Source organism: Pundamilia nyererei, unplaced genomic scaffold, assembly GCF_000239375.1.
Source record: "Pundamilia nyererei isolate P.nyererei 1_Seehausen unplaced genomic scaffold, PunNye1.0 scaffold00287, whole genome shotgun sequence".
NCBI lineage: Eukaryota > Metazoa > Chordata > Actinopteri > Cichliformes > Cichlidae > Pundamilia > Pundamilia nyererei.
Window position 1 is genome coordinate 82528 of NW_005187688.1, and position 8935 is coordinate 91462.

At 44.5% G+C, this 8935-nt stretch overlaps 1 protein-coding gene across 1 annotated transcript in view; it reads left to right on the forward strand.

Moving 5' to 3' along the window:
• ttn.2 (titin, tandem duplicate 2) overlaps positions 1 to 8935 on the forward strand; it is a 224471-nt gene that overhangs the window by 33000 nt on the left and 182536 nt on the right. The window lies entirely within an intron of this gene.

Consider the following 8935-nt stretch of genomic DNA (forward strand, 5'->3'; position numbering starts at 1 on the left):
CCAGAAAAACGCGGGTCTGTATTTTTTAAAGACATGGAGGATTGCCGAATCTGGAACTGATACCTTCCTCCTGCAAAATATTTCTTAGCCTGGCTTGCAGATAGTGGAATGTGATTCCTGTGGTTTGCTTTCTAAATAACCCCAGTAAACCTATATTAGTTCGAATAAACGCCGCCTCACCAAATTCTGCTGCTTCATTGGTTAATTTTGGAATATAATATTTGTTTTTAGAGAGTTCTGCATCTCATACGTGTGCATCTTTCATTCCCTGTTTAAGTTTAAGGATTAGAAAGGGCGTTTATTCTTCTGTCTGCAAGTCAGGTAAGAAATATTCTAGCATAAAACAAGTTTCAAGAACTAAAACACGCAAACGGTAGCAGTCCATCTTGAAAATATGCTTCTTTAATCACAACAAAATAATATATGTTTTGAAGAAATTTCCACAGACGAAGGATCAAAACTTCCTGCAGGTTTCTAATAAAAAGAATCAAGTCTTGCGTTTATTCGAACAAATATGGTGAGTGAATTTTCTTATGGCATTGTGAGTCCTTGCATGCATTTAATATTTCCATTAATGATTCATTCAAGTCCTTTTTTCAGTTTTTACCCCTGGAAGCTGTGTTGGTCTGACAGTTGTCCATTTCTGTTTGCAGAACTGTTCTGTCCTCAAAGAAAAGAAGAAACTGTGCATTGCAGCACAGAACTCACTGCCACTTGGCAGCTTAGAGGAGCCTTCTCCGACACTGAGGATTTCATAGATCATGGCCTGGTGTCAGCCAATCGTTGCTCCAGCAGGACTTCATCCATCAGCTCATGGACAGAAAACATGAAACCATCTTTCACAAAGAAACTTAAGTTTCAGTCCGTCTTAGAAGGGGAGGCAGCAGAGTTCAAATGTAAACTGATTGCCTGCCCTCCTCCTACTATCCTCTGGTTTCATAATAACAGATCTATACCTAAAGAGCATAGACGCAGGATCTACACTGACAGCAAAATGCATGTTCACACTACCAGTCTAGTTATTCATGGTGTCAAAGAAAAGGACTCGGGCAGTTATAAGGTAATGGCAATAAACATAGAGGGTTCTGCAGAATCCACAGCATCACTTCTGGTGTCACTGAGGGAAGAGCAGTCTGCTAACTATCTTGGCTTTATTAGACGCACTGCTAAAGCCCACGAGAGCATCGATACCATGGCAGAGCAGAGGAAAGAGAGGAAGTTTAGGGTTGACCTCAGATATGTCGGGTCTCCTTTTGACAAAATGTCCAAGGTCCATCAGGGTAGATCTCGATCTAAGAGTGCTCTTGTGCGTACTGTGTACTTCATGCCTGGTTCCCATTCAGAAGACAAGGAACCAGAAAAGGAGTCTAAGCGGTTAGAAACTGCCTCTGAGCGTGCCCTGTCTCCTACCCCGATGTTTGACAGATCTGAGCGCTTCAACGACAGATTCAGTGACATCTACTGTGACCGACGCACTGGCACCAGGTTCAGTGATAAGTTCAGTGACAGGTGCAGTGACAGATACAGTGAGAGGTTCAGTGACACTGAGAGTCTCCACAATGAGGTAAGAACAAAACTTACTACACTCCAAAAAGCTGTCAAACAGAAAAAGAGGCTTTCTATTTCCACCATGTCTTCCTCTGAGTTTGAGTTAGAATCTGTCGCCAGCGAGTCAAGCTATGCAGATTATGTCGAGAGACTTAGGGTCAAGCCTGCTTCTCTGCCTGATGTTCAGCATTTCAATCGACCCTTTGATTTGGGTGAGACGTACAGGGAGTTTCAAGGTAAAACCTCTAGCAGGGATCCCGCTGAGCCTTGTGTTAGACATTCATTCGAGCCTCAGTCGAGAACCAGGGCCATCCAATTAATGAGAGGTGAGCTGGTCAGTACAAGTGTGTCAGAAACAGAAAAGACATCAGACGACAAACATTCAGAGAAACTAGAGGATAAAAAAGTCAAGGGTTTTGTTGAAATACAAGCCGATGTGGTTGATGACCATAAGGTGCAGGTTACAAATGTTGGGATGACAGCATGCAACCTTGAAGGACCGCTCGGTGAGAAAGCGGTTTACCCAGAAACTACAATGTACACTGAAAGTGGGGAACGTGTTAAAAGTCTGCCTTCTCAAGAAGCAACATTACTCATACAGTCAACCATGCCAAAGTCAGTCACATCTACCAGAGAGAGGTTTCTTAGAGAAGACACAGCAGCAACAGAAACAGCTGATCTGTGTAAAGAAGCATTTGCTGGGGAGGATTTGAGGGCTCGTTACGAGAAGAGCCTGGAAGCTGAACGAATAGCTTGTGAGGAGAAACTCCTTGCCCTGAGGATCAGGAAATGGCAGCAAGGGAGTAGGATGTCAGGAGAGGAGACATATGATCCTGAAACTGATCTGCCCATTGTCCCTGAGGCAAAGTCCACAGAGCCCACAGGGCACATTTACAACCAGCAGGAGAAAAGAGCAACTGTGGAAACTGAGGCCATGCACTCCTCTTTTCATGAATCACTCAAAAAAGAGGCATGGGAAGATAATCCTGAAGGAATGGCTCAATCAACACCCACATCTACAATAAAGATGAGAAGCAGAGAGGTGGAAAGGTCTGCCTCTGTGGGTACAAAAGCTTCCACAGTGACAATTGGGCTAGAAGAAGACACAGCACCACAGACGCTGATGCAAAAGTCCCAAAAGTCACCAAGAACAAGACCAAGGCCAGAGGACAGATTCAGAATTTCAGAGAGATTTATTAGTGAAAAACAAACACCAGACAGCAAAGGGGAAAAACAGGTTGAGCCATGTGATCAGTTTGCAGGCAAGTTTTTTAGAGCTCCGTATGAGAAGAAGCTAGAAACTGGAGGAACTGAATGCGAAGAGAAACGCCTTCCCTTAGGGATCAGGCAGGAAGGCATGAGAATATCAGAAGAGGAGACATTTAACTCAGAAACCGATCTGCCTATTCCAGCAGGCACACAGTACAAAGAGAGTGAGAAGCACATTCACACCCCACAAGAAGTAATGGAGAAAAAGATAGCTCCTGTGCCAATGCCTATGGCACCTAAAGTCAAAGGTGTAGCAGAGCAGCTTGAAACATCTGCCCAGTTGGTCAAAGGACAAATGAAAACAAAAGTAGAAGAACTGGAACATGAGAAACAAAAATTGCAGAGATTTAAAGCTAAAGCAGCAGAAGCTGAATATGAGTCTAGATCTGAAAGAAAAGCTAGAGCAGAGAAGATGCTGTTTGAGAAGACGAGAGCAGAAAAGGAGCTCCAGCTGTCGAGGGAAAACATCTCAGACCTGAAGAGTGAGAGTGAGAAGTTTATTAGTGAAGAGGAGGCTTTGACTCAGCGAATAAGAAAGTGGCAACAGGATGTTTTACTGGAACAAGAGCAGACTGCAGAACTTCAAGGTTACTCACCTTTCCAGGCAGGGAAGACCACTGAGGCAGGAACAAATCTCGCAGAGGCCTCTGCTTTAGAATTGGCAAACACAGTCAGAGAGAAATGTGTTTCTAGTGAGTCTGCTCCTGCTGGTTTCCAAGACCAGGAGGGTGAAACTCTGCAGTGGCCTCTGGCTGGTGAACTGCCAACAGAGGGCCGTGTGACAAGGCTGCAGAGGGACAGTGAGTACTTTGTAAGTGAGGAAGAAGCACTGGCTCAGCGCATATTAAAATGGCAACAGGATGCAGTAGAACAAGAGGATACAGCTGAGCTTGAGTCTGAGTGGCCCCAACTGCCCCTGACTTATTGTGAGCCCCATCATAGTGGCATGTCTCATGAAGCCCACCCCACTGAACCCCCGCCTCCACATTTATTTTCAACAGAAAAACCGTCAGTTTTTCAGCCTATTGCAAAGTGTGACCTGTCACCTCCTTTTGAGGCTTCTATGGCCAGGCACCCCGCTGCAGATGCTAGTTTGCTACACCATGTGGGTGCACCTGATGCCCCTGTAAGATATCAAAAGGACTCTCAGGCTTCATCAGTCCAGAAATACTCTCCAACCCAGCTCACTGGGCGTCCTTATGAGGAATATGAACTTACCTCTGCCTCTTATGAAAGCCATCGTGAGCCTTCCCCAGTCAGGAGAAGCTCCCCATCCCTTAGTCGACAGGATGGTTCAGAAAGAGAGGGAGTGGTGAGGTTTAGAAGGGAGAAGCATGCTATGCATGTTGATAAATCCAGCAGACAACACTTCCAGTCAGAAGTAAGAGAAGAGAGAGCTATGGAAAAGGAGATGGGAACTGCAAGAGAAAACACTGAATGGAAACAACAGAGGGATGAAAGAAGTGGAGATTTGAGAAATCTGAGATCTACACAGGGTAAGGAGATGAGTACTGAAATAGGTGCTATAAAGAAGGAAGAGAGAAGAGTTGAAAATGTGGAGTTAAACATAAAAGATCTTGGAAGTCTGGGAGGCTCACATCCAGGATTTGTTAAAGAAATATCTTCACTTAAAGTAAAAGTTGGCGAGATGTCTGAGTTTATCTGCCAGTTCCAAGGTGATCCTCCACCTACTGTGAACTGGCTCAAAGACGGCCATCCACTCGACCACAATCCTGACTATGATATCATACAGAAATCTAACAACTCAAAGCTCACCATATTCTATCCAACAACAGATCACGAGGGCACATATGACTGTATCATAACCAATAAACATGGCAAATCCATCTGCAGTGCTACTCTTGAAATCTCTAACAAAAAGGTGCCAAAAGTGTCAGGAGTCACACCGGATGTGGTAAAAATACAAGCACCAATGAAGGAGGAAAACCAGGAGAGTCTGATTGAGGAGCAGTTTCAGACCTACACTGATTCAGGAAAGGTAACGTTAAAGGTGCCTCGGATGGAGATCATTAAACGCCGCAGCTCAGACGAATCTTTTAGCACCTCACCCGTGGAAATTCGAATTACAGCTGCCACCCCCATCCCTGAGATGGCTGAGGATATTCGTGTGGACAAACCTCAGGTTTTTACAGAGGGAATGTCATCTGGACCGAGTAGTGAAGCAGCATCCCAGACCGTCAGACACAAATTTACTTTCTCATTTGATGTGGTTGGTGAAGCTCCCTGTGTGGTCACTGAATTAGAGAATATAACCTGTTCTGAGGGCGAAACAGCTGTCTTGAAGTGTGTTATAACTGGTGAACCTGCTCCAGACGTCACATGGTATCATGACCATATTTGCCTTGAAGCCACTGTTGGAAAATATAGTACTGAGATACATGATAAAATGTACATGCTGTATATCAGCAATTTTACATACCCTGATGCTGGACTGTACAAATGTGTTGCTAGAAATAAGCTGGGAGAGGTAACCAGTATCTCTGAAGTCTCCTATCAAGTTGAAAAACCTAAGAAGTTTTCAGGTGTTGATTTCACCCCATCGCAGACAGAGAGGAAGTCTCCTTATGGCTTAACTGAGGATTTCAAGAAACCTGACATCTTCCAAAAAGCTCAGGATAGTGTTGTGCTGCCAAAAGTTAAACCTCCGAGTTCACAAGCTCCAACAGACCTGCCTGTCAAAACTACTGTATCCAGACCCAGTCTCTCTAGAGAGCCTCAGGTTATATCCGGCTGTGGTCTGCAAGGTTCTGCTGCTGTAATTAAAGTTTCTCAGATTAAACAGACTTTCGAATCAACATCACCAATTAGATTAACGGAAAATCTTTCTCTGGAAGAGGAAAGAAAGAAAACACTGCTCCCAGAGGAGTTTATACCGTCTGTTACCATGTCTCTTAACCAGCAGGAAGAGGTAATGCCACATAAACCTGATACTATGCATACAGAGAGCTGTGTTCAGCTTGCTTCACCTACAACCAGAAGTGAAAGTTCTTACAAAGCCTCTCATGCTCCAGTAGAATCCAACAAGCCCGTCTCTTTTGAAACCTCCCAGGTCACTGATGTCAGTAAGGAAGTTATTTCAGGAGTAAGTTGTGGTGCAGTTAAACAGTTTCTTGAGGAAATGCGGGAGTCTCCAGAGGTGGTGAGACCAGGGTCACAGGAACTTGGCCTACTCCCTCAACACACTGAGGCGGGTGAAGCGGAGAGATTTAGATGGGAAACATTTGACAAAACTGGCAGCCACATTGCTTTCGAGTCTGAGAAAGTAACTGCAGGAAGCTGCCTTCCCACACTTTCTTCTCAACCTGAAGGAACTGTTAAGCCCAAACAAATTTCTAAATCTCTAAAACCAACAAGCCAAAGTGCAGTTCCAAGGGTTTCCTCTGTAGAAAGTGAGGCTAAAATCTCACGTACGGCAAATTATTCTGACCATACTAGTGTTGGGGGGGTTTTAGAAGAAGTAGAAAAACATGTGAAGCGTGATGTGAAAGGATTAGAAGAGGAATTTGATTTAATGTTAGAGTATGTGCATAAGGAGGGAGAACTTTCTGGCGATAAGCTTATTTCCATACAGGAGCCCACTAAGGACAAAGCTCATAATGAGGAGCTGATTTCGTTCCCAGAAGTATCTATTGACAGCGGTGTTTTTGGTAGTATGCTAGAATCCCACGATGACAAGAGAGAAGTATCAGAAAACACAGTGGCTGATGATCTAATTGAGTCTCCTACACAAATTAAGGGTGAATATGAGAAAATTGAGGTTCGCTTGAAGTCAGAACCAGAAACATTTATTGTCAAGCCTAAAGTACTCACAACAGCAAACCCACTTGGTCGGTCTAGAGCTTCTGCTGACCGTGGAAAGGAAGGAGATAGTATGGAAAGAGACTCAGCAGATCAAGCTGGGGGAGCAGCAGCAGCTGGCTCCATAGAGGAAGAGGAGGTCACTTTTGGTGCAGTGTACAACTACTATAGTCCTCCTCCAGACTGGGGGAGGCCGCTGTCCCCTGAGTCTGAGATGTCCATAGAGATTGGCAGCACTGTGAGTGAAGACATAGTTGAGGTAGCTGAGAGGTTCTACACCCCAGGCTCCTCTACTGAAGTCTCACAACCAATTGCACAGTCCTTTCACACTCCGAAGTCTCCCGTGTTCTTTCATACTCCAAGTTCTGATGAATCTGGTGGGTTTAAGACCCCTCAGGAATATCCATTCTCCCCTGTAGAATACAAAAGACCATCAACAGAAGACTCAAGTGAGAGGTTCTTCTCACCTGTTCAATTCCTAACCTCTCCTACTGATGAGGGCATCGAAAAAACTCTATCTGGAATGAATGTGGAAGAAAATCAAATCCTCAGCCAGGCCAGAGGGTCTTTGGGGTTGTCAACCCTGCAGGAGAAAGTGCAGGGGATCCCTCCGGCCTTCCTAAAACCTCTCATGAAGAAAAACGTGTTTGAGAACGACACATTAACATTTTATGCTGAGGTGTTTGGCCTACCTTCCCCCCAGGTGAATTGGTTCCGCAACAAAACCCAGCTGGTAGCGGATGACAGAGTTACTATAGAGCGGGATGGTGACAGCATCTCACTAACAATTCAAAATGTCACTAGAGCTGATCAGGGGGAGTATATTTGTGAAGCTGTGAATTATGTTGGCGAAGCCAGAAGTGTTGCTGTAGTGGTCGTTGTATCACAGGAAGTAAGGTTTACACCCGTCCCACCTGCTGTCTCCCATCAGCACGTCATGAAATTTGATGTGGAGGAAGATGACTCTTCTCGTTCACCATCTCCTCAAGAGATTCTGCTTGAAGTAGAGCTGGATGAAAATGAAGTCAAAGAATTTGAGAAACAGGTGAAGATCATCACCATACCTGAATACACAGCTGACAATAAGAGTATGATCATATCTCTGAATGTGTTACCAAGTATTTATGAGGAGGGTGCTGTGGACTTTGTCACCCAGGAGCACGATGACTTGAAAATAGCATTTGAGGTCACCGAGATGCCCCCACGGTTCATCAATCCAATCTGTGACATGGAAACCCCAGAAGGCACAACTGTAATGTTTGAGTGCTCACTTATGGGAATTCCATCTCCCATCGTATCCTGGTTCAAAGGTGATAGAAAAATTCCTCAAAATAACAAAAAATACTTGCACTTTTCTGATAGTGACAATCATTTCCTGAAGATTTGCAAAGTCACAACACAGGATAGTGGCGTGTATACCTGCAGGGCAATCAACATTGTCGGAGAGACTCTATGTAGGGCTTCCCTAGTGGTGTTAAGTGCCAAGGATTTCTCGGGAAAGACCAGGGGCAGGGAGCTGACCGCTGTGTCCCTCGGCAGTGCCAAAGTCCAGCCCCAGAGGTTTGACTTGATGGTTGGCAACACATCATTTGATGGTGAACAGGTGTCAGAAATTGAGCTGGAGTTTGATTTTGAACAAGAAGCTGATGAGTCACAGCGGGCAGTCAGGTTGGTGGCCAACACTGACAATAAAACAAGTGAAGAGGGAGAGAAATATGTCAGCATTGACTTTGATGTATTTGCTGACACAGCAAAAGATGAAAAGATAGAATTCAAAGGTAAGTCCAGTGATATGTGCAGCTTCCAGTTTCAGGTGACTGAGACACCCCCGAAATGTATCATACCATTGACTGATGTAACGGCAGCAGTAGGGACACCTGTCATTCTCCAGTGTCTGGTTAATGGTAAGCCAAACCCCACTGCTGAATGGTACAAAGACGGAGACCGTATCACAGATAGCAGGTATATAATCCAGGTGAAAACTGCAGGCCACTTCAATCTGCTCATTACTAACGTGACCCAGAGTGATGCTGGTGAATACAAGTGCATAATCCAAAACACAGCTGGCTGCATTGAAACTGCAGCACTGCTGAAGGTGTTTTAGAGGTAAAGGTGCTGGGACAGGTCATATATTCATATTTTGTGTTGCATCTAAATTTTGCTTTCACAGTAGAATTAGATTTTGACTTGGGGAGGAAAAAGATGAATGAATGAAAAACAGAGTGTGAAGGAAAAGCTTACATTCAAAGAGACCGTCTGTGCAATTTATCTATACTATATATATGTATATATATATATA